Below are 6,742 nucleotides of genomic sequence, written 5' to 3' on the forward strand. Positions count from 1 at the left end.
GAGGAGGAAGAGGAGGAGGAAGAGGAGGAGGAAGAGGAGGATGATGATTATTATTCAGCATTACCCCAGCGAGCCCAGTGTCACATCTCAAAGCACCACCGAGACACACAGGGAGCAGCTGTGGGGTTGGAACTGCAGCATCCTGATGTCCCCTCCAAGCCAAACCGCTCCTGGATTAAACTGAGCCCAAAGCTTTAGAGGGGTCAGGTCTCTTCCTCACCCAGTGAAGGATCCAGGGCCTCGTCTCCTCCCAAATGAAAAGCATTAGTGACTGCAATAGTTCAAACAATTCCAAGATCCCCTCCTGCAGAAGGGATGAGTCAGTGAAACATATGGCAGGGACAGATTTTCTCCCACTTGAAAACATTTGTTCATTATTGTTCTTCCACGTGCTGCTTCCAATTCCCTTAAATCACAGTCTACAAGTTAATAAAACCTTGTAAGATCCTCTCTTGATCTCACACACGGGCTTTGCAGGAAGACTCGCCGTACCTGGTGTCTCTCCTGCCTGTTTGCCATCAGCAAGAGGTTCTTTATCCTCAGACAGGACTGCAGCCCCCGTGCAGCATTCCCAGCCGGCCTGAGCCTGCTCTGGGACATCATTCTGCATTTATTGCAACACCCAGCGTCCCTGGGACCCCTTCCAGCCTCAGCACCTCTCCTCCCATCTGTGGGCCCTCGTTTTCATGGGCTCTGCTCCATCCCCTGTTCCAGCAGCAGCAGGAGGCTGGAGCTGTCCCTGTGGTCCCTGCAGGGTGGGGACAGCAGGTGACAGCACAGAGGGGACACCTTCCCTGGCTCCCCCTGCATTGCTGCATAAACATGCAGAAAAATCCCTCTGCACTCCTGCTCTGCCTTCTGACCTTTCAGAACCCTTTAAAGACAATTTCATGTCCCCAGAGAGGATTCAGAGCTGGGCTCTCACAGAGGGACCTGCCTGTCCCTCCCCAGCCAAGTCAACAAGGTCCACTCAAGGTTTGTGACAATCCACGGGGAATCCAAATCAGAGCTGAACCAGGCAGCCCCAAAGATCAAATCTGTTTCAAAAGGAATATTCCTAAGGCACAAACTGCCTGTGTGTCTTGCCTGCCCAATTCTTTAATTTCTCGACATCTTGGTGAAAGAGAGGAATGAGCTCTGCCCTCAGGCACTCCCCAGGCTGGGATAAATCTCCCAGTCCAGAGTGATCCTCCTCATTTTGTGCTTTGGGGATCTCTGAGGTTTCACTGGCCAGGTGTTCCCCACAGGAGGGTCAGGAGCAGCCCAAACCCTGATCACAGAATCAGGGAATGGTTTGGGGTGGAAGGGACATTAAATCCCACCCATTCCCACCCCAGCCATGGCAGGGACACCTCCCCTGTCCCAGGAGCTCCCAATGTCCAGCCTGGCCTTGGCCAAAGCAGCTTTGTCATTTTAGAGCTCCCAGAAGTTAAATTTTTTAAAAAAGAGGAGCAGAGTATTTTCAAATCCCATCTTGGAGAGATGCTCTCCCAGCTGAACTCCCAGGCTGGGCTGGAGCCCAGATCTGCCTCCTGAGCCACCATCTGGCTGAGAGCACATCCCTGCAGAGCCCTGAGCTCCAGAGAGGTTTGGAACTATCGTGGAACAAATCTGGGTCCTCCTAATGAGTTCAGAGCTGAAATTCCTCAGTGCTCTGATGTTATCTGCTCAGCCTTGGCAGCGTGACAAGGACCTGATTATGTTGTAATAGCATAATGCAAAGATTATTACAGACTCATAAAAGACAAGTGCCTCAAAAACAGCATCCACAATACCTGGAGGCCCTGCAGAAGGAGCTGAACACGCTGGGCTTTGTGCACTCCTAGCACAGAAATTACCTGCAGGATCTGACCCTCATCTGCTTGCAGGTTGCTCTTTTTTTATTATTTTATTGCCAGTAATGTACCAAAAGCGTCTTGATCTCATTTTCCTATTACCATTTCTGTCAGAGCTGTAAAAATAAGCCAGCATAAATAGCTCCCCAGGATTTTGATCTATTTTTCATGCAGAAAAAGCCTTTGGAGGAAATGATCCACAGCTGGTTCTGCAGCCTAACTGGATTCCATGTGGGGAGCGGCAGGAGGAGGGGGAAGGAGCACTGGAACCATGAGAGGAGGTTCTGAAACAGAATTATTGATGCAGGGAGAGGATGGAGCAGCTCCTGAGCTGACAGTACCCAGCTCCATGGATCTGCTTCCAGCCTTTGTGAGTCCAGCACGTCCCCAGCGCTCTGTCATCTGTAATTACAGATATTCCCACCATTCCTGAGGGGAAGGTGCTGGGAGGTCACTCCTCCCCTTCAAACTCTGCCTCATCTCAGGGAGGATTTCATCTGGCCCTGAGCTCCCCTCAAGCTTTGCTCCTGTCTCTCCCAAGCACTCCCAGTCACTCACACGTCTTGAGCCAACTTTCATTAAATTGAGATTAAAAGGACTTTCTCCACAGACAAAATCATAAAATGGAAAATGTCTCATTTCAGCCTTTTCCTCCAAACCCAAGCTTTGCCATTCAAGGGCACCCAGCACTAATAACTTGTCTGCTGAAGCAGCTCCTTCCATTTGATTCCTTTCAAACAAGGACAGAGGCTGCAAAGCCCAGAGCAGGCCCAGGACACGTCTTCAGGCACAGATTTACAGCCACGAGAGCTCCAGGGAAGGGCTGGGGCTGGGTCAGGACAGGGTCAGGCTGGATTTTGGGAAAGGTTCTTCCCCCAGAGGTGCTGGCACTGCCCAGGGAATGGTCCCAAGGCTGCCAGAGCTGCAGGAGAGTTTGGACATGCAGGGATTGTTGGGGGGTCTGTGCAGGGCCAGGGGTGGTCTGGATGATCCCTGGGGTCCTTTCCCACCCAGGACATTCCATGATCCTACGCCTTGATCTGTGAGACCCCACTGCACCCTGAAACCAAAGCACAGCACCATCCCTGCTCTGCTCTCACACTTTTCCCTGACAGGGATTCACTGTGAATCCCTGTCTGAAAAACAGAGATGAATCAAAAGCATCTGAAAACTTTATCTTTAAAAATCTGGAATGTGGTGATTCCAGGGAAATTCTGCCAAAAAGGAAATGGAGCATTTCAGCAGAATGGATGGAGCCTCATTTAGAGTTCATCAGAATGGAGGGTGTCTGCATTTCTGGGTCTGCATGGAGCTCAAAACTCTCAATAATTGATAATAAAAGTGAAATGGAGCAAAATTTCAGATCTAGTGCAACCAAACATCCTCATTAACTCTACATTTCTGAACTTCAGTTTTGGAAACTTTTCAGGGTATTTTTCAGAAATGCATCTGCAAACCCAAATAGAAATGATGAGTTTTGGAAAGCAGAATGTAGGAAGTGAACAGGGAAAAAGGGACAATGAGCAATTCTGTGTCCTCAGGTCACACCAAAATTATGACTCAATCCTTGCTCATTTGTTTCAACACTAATTGTTATTAGTCCCTAATTCATCAGCATCCCTGGGCTTGGCACGAGTGTAAAATAGCAAATATAGAAATTTCTTGTGAACACACAAACCCAAAAGAGATGGAAACAAAGCAGAAAATCAGAAAATCCCACTTTGATTGCTCTCAGATTTATCCCAGATTTTTTCTGCTGGGGAAGGTGCTCATTCCTGCAGCCTTGGGGATGATTTTGGTGCATCCCTTTGGCTCCTGCAAAGTCACACAGGAGAAGAACTTCTCCAGCACTGCTCACATTTTGCAAGTCATGCCAGCATCTTAAGGGTATTTTATTTATTTGATTTTATTTTCCCTGTGAGTCACCAGGCAGCCTTAAAGCCACTGCAGGATGTAAAGCAATGAAAAACCTTCAACCAAATTCCCTTTAAAATGAGACCTGGGCCACGTTCTGGCTCCACTTCAAATTACCCTTGGAAAGTGTGAGCCAAGTCCCCAGAGGAGAATGGAGGAGTTCCAGAAGCCCTGGGCTCAATCCCAGCCCCTGAGCTCAGCCAATGCCATCAGCAGCCCCCAGCAGGGCTGGCAGCCCTGCCACTAAATGCTGGCAAAACTCTGTGTTTAATTAAAAAGCTGCATTCAGGTGCAAAAGGAGCTGCTCCTCTGAGGCCCCGGGGCTGGGAACCCCCCCCAGCTCTTCACTGGTTTAACTGGGAGCTGCTCACTGAGCTCCCCTGGGAAGGAGCTCTGCCAAGCACATCCTGCTGCAGCAGGAATAAATCCTGCTGGAACTCATCCTCCTCCTCCTCCCTGCCACAGACAGCTCAGACAGGACAGGCTGGGGTTCTCCTGCTCCTCCCTGGGGTTCTGGGGTGTTCCAAACCCCCTTCCAGTGGCTCCCCTGAGTTTTCAGTGGAGGGTTTCTGCTGAAAGCACCAGGACAGAGCACTGAGCTCCTGTTTCCAGCCCAGCCCAGAGCCCACGGAGCTGCTGGAAGAGAAAGGCTCAGGTGTGGTGTCCCCAGAGCTGCCCCAGAGCACAGGTACAACACACCCAGCTCTGTATCAGTGTTCAGTGATAATGGGGCTTTGTGTGTGCTCAGCAGGCATTTAATAACTCACCTTGTTCTCATTTGCTCTCTGCTGTCTGTCATGGTTTGGGTGCTTTTAAACGTCTTCAGAGCTATTTAGAATTACTCATCCTTCTGCAGCATGAAATGAGAATCTGAGCTCCAACTGCTGGGATGGAGCTTGTCACTGATGGGTTTCATCTCCTCTAATTACTGCTGAGACAGATGTCTCCTGCACAGAGCCGTGACTCAGCTTCCCAGGGACCCACACTCCCTGTGCCCCAGAAAAAACAGCAGGAAAACTTCTCCTTGTGCTTCCAGCTGCCAGAGGGCAGGGTTAGCTGGGATATGGGGAGGGAATTGTTCCCTGGGAGGGGACAGAGCAGCCCCTGGACCCCTGGCACTGGAGCACCTGGGACAGGGGGAGGTGTCCCTGTCCCTGCTGGGGTGGGATGGGGTGAGCTTTAAGGTCCCTTCAAACCCAAAGGACTCCAGGAATCCATGAGGGTGTTTGGGGTGATCCTCTGCCCAAACCCCAGCCTTGTCCTGGGTTTTATGCTGGCCAGGAGTCCAGGGCCAGCCTGGAGAGAGAGAATGGGGCTGGCACAGAGGGGCCAGCAGCAATCCCATGGACAGGACCCAGCCCAGCCAACCCACCAGGCACCAGCAGCTCCATTTCCATCAAAATACAATCTGGAAACTCCTTTTTGTTCTCACCAGTCCCAGACAAGGCACCAGAGCAGAAGAGAGGCACAGGCACTGCTGTCCTGGAGCTTGTCCAGGATTGTCCAGGAGGCACTGGGAGGACCCACCCGGGTTTAACAGTGGAGGCTGCTCACCACAGCCACACAACCCTCCACCAATGAGCCCTCTGTGGTGGCAATCAGCCCCACACCAGCTCATTTAACTCCTCCCCAGCTCCAGGACAGAGCCAGGATTCCACTGCCCCTGCCCTAAGCCCACTCTGGGTCCTGCACAGCGATCCTTGGTGCTGCCAGTGACATCGTGAGCTGGTGGCAGAGGGACTTGGGCCTGCTCCCAGACCTGTAAAATCCCTTCAAATTAACTAATAGCAGCTGTTAGCCAAATGTGGGATTCAGAGGCAGGCATTAATTTCTGCATTGTCAGGTGTCACAGCCCACATCATCTGCAATCCACAATTAAGGGGTGTTCAGCTCCCTCCAAAGGCAGCCACAATTACTCAGGACAATGAAACTGGAGTTGCTGTTTTTCTCAGAAATGCTTTGCTTTGCCCAAACCCCATTGTTGTATTTCATTTTCACACTGCCAGTGTTTTCCTTTTCTGTGTTTTCTACATGAAAACCAAACCTCAGACTTTTCACACCCCAAAAAAGGGAAAGAAAGCTGAAAACCATTCTTTTGCTCATTTTCCTTTCCTGCTTTGGACAGAAACTTTAACAGCCAGAGGGCAGGGATGGATTGGGCAGGGATTGTTCCCTGGGAGGGTGAGGAGGGGCTGGGATGGAATTCCCAGAGCAGCTGGGGCTGTCCCTGGATCCCTGGCAGTGCCCAAGGCTGGGTTTGGAGCTCCTGGGACAGGGGAAGGTGTTGTAGGGGTGGCACTGGATGGGATTTAAGGTCCTTCCAACCCAAACCTGTCCCTCCACTCGTGTCCCTCCCACCCCACAGACAGCCCAGCTGTGGGACAGACACACAGACATTTCCAGAGGGGTGAGATGGATCTTACAGAGCTCACCCACACATGGGATTGTTTAGGAAGAGCTCAGGTTTGGCATCCCCACACTCCTGGATGGCTGGAGGAGCTCCTGGGAGTGCCTGGTGGGAGCAGCATTTTCCAGGCCTAATCAAAATCAACACAAAATTCCTACAAACCTCACCAGACACTGAATAAGGACTAAAATATTCAGTCACCAGCAAGAAGCTCAAGCTGTAGTTAAGTCCTTATTAAGCAGAATAAACAGATTAACCTAAAAAAAGAAAAAAAAAAGAAAGGTTTTGTCATCCCCAGAGTGGGAGAGGCTGTGGGGCCTGTCCTGTGCAGGGAGCAGCAGCAGCAGGACACCCAAACCCCCCAAAAGCAGGGGTTTGTTGGAACAGGTTTGGAGCTGGGCTCTGCTGGTTTCCCCTGCTGTGCACAGGAAAGGTCCCTGGTCCCTGATGGGCACAGCTGGAGCTGAGCCCAGGGGAGCACCCGGCTCCTCCTGCACTCATTAGGTTAATTAAGACTATCCAGATAATTTCTACACAACTGTGCTCCAACAGACGCCAGGGCAGAGACTCTGCCTGCCAGAAACTG

The 6,742-nt window shown here is 51.1% G+C and overlaps 1 protein-coding gene across 1 annotated transcript in view; it reads right to left on the reverse strand.

Moving 5' to 3' along the window:
* GALNT17 (polypeptide N-acetylgalactosaminyltransferase 17) overlaps positions 1-6,742 on the reverse strand; it is a 137,251-nt gene that overhangs the window by 22,554 nt on the left and 107,955 nt on the right. The gene's annotated exons all lie outside the window — the stretch shown is intronic.

This window comes from Parus major, chromosome 19, assembly GCF_001522545.3.
Source record: "Parus major isolate Abel chromosome 19, Parus_major1.1, whole genome shotgun sequence".
NCBI lineage: Eukaryota > Metazoa > Chordata > Aves > Passeriformes > Paridae > Parus > Parus major.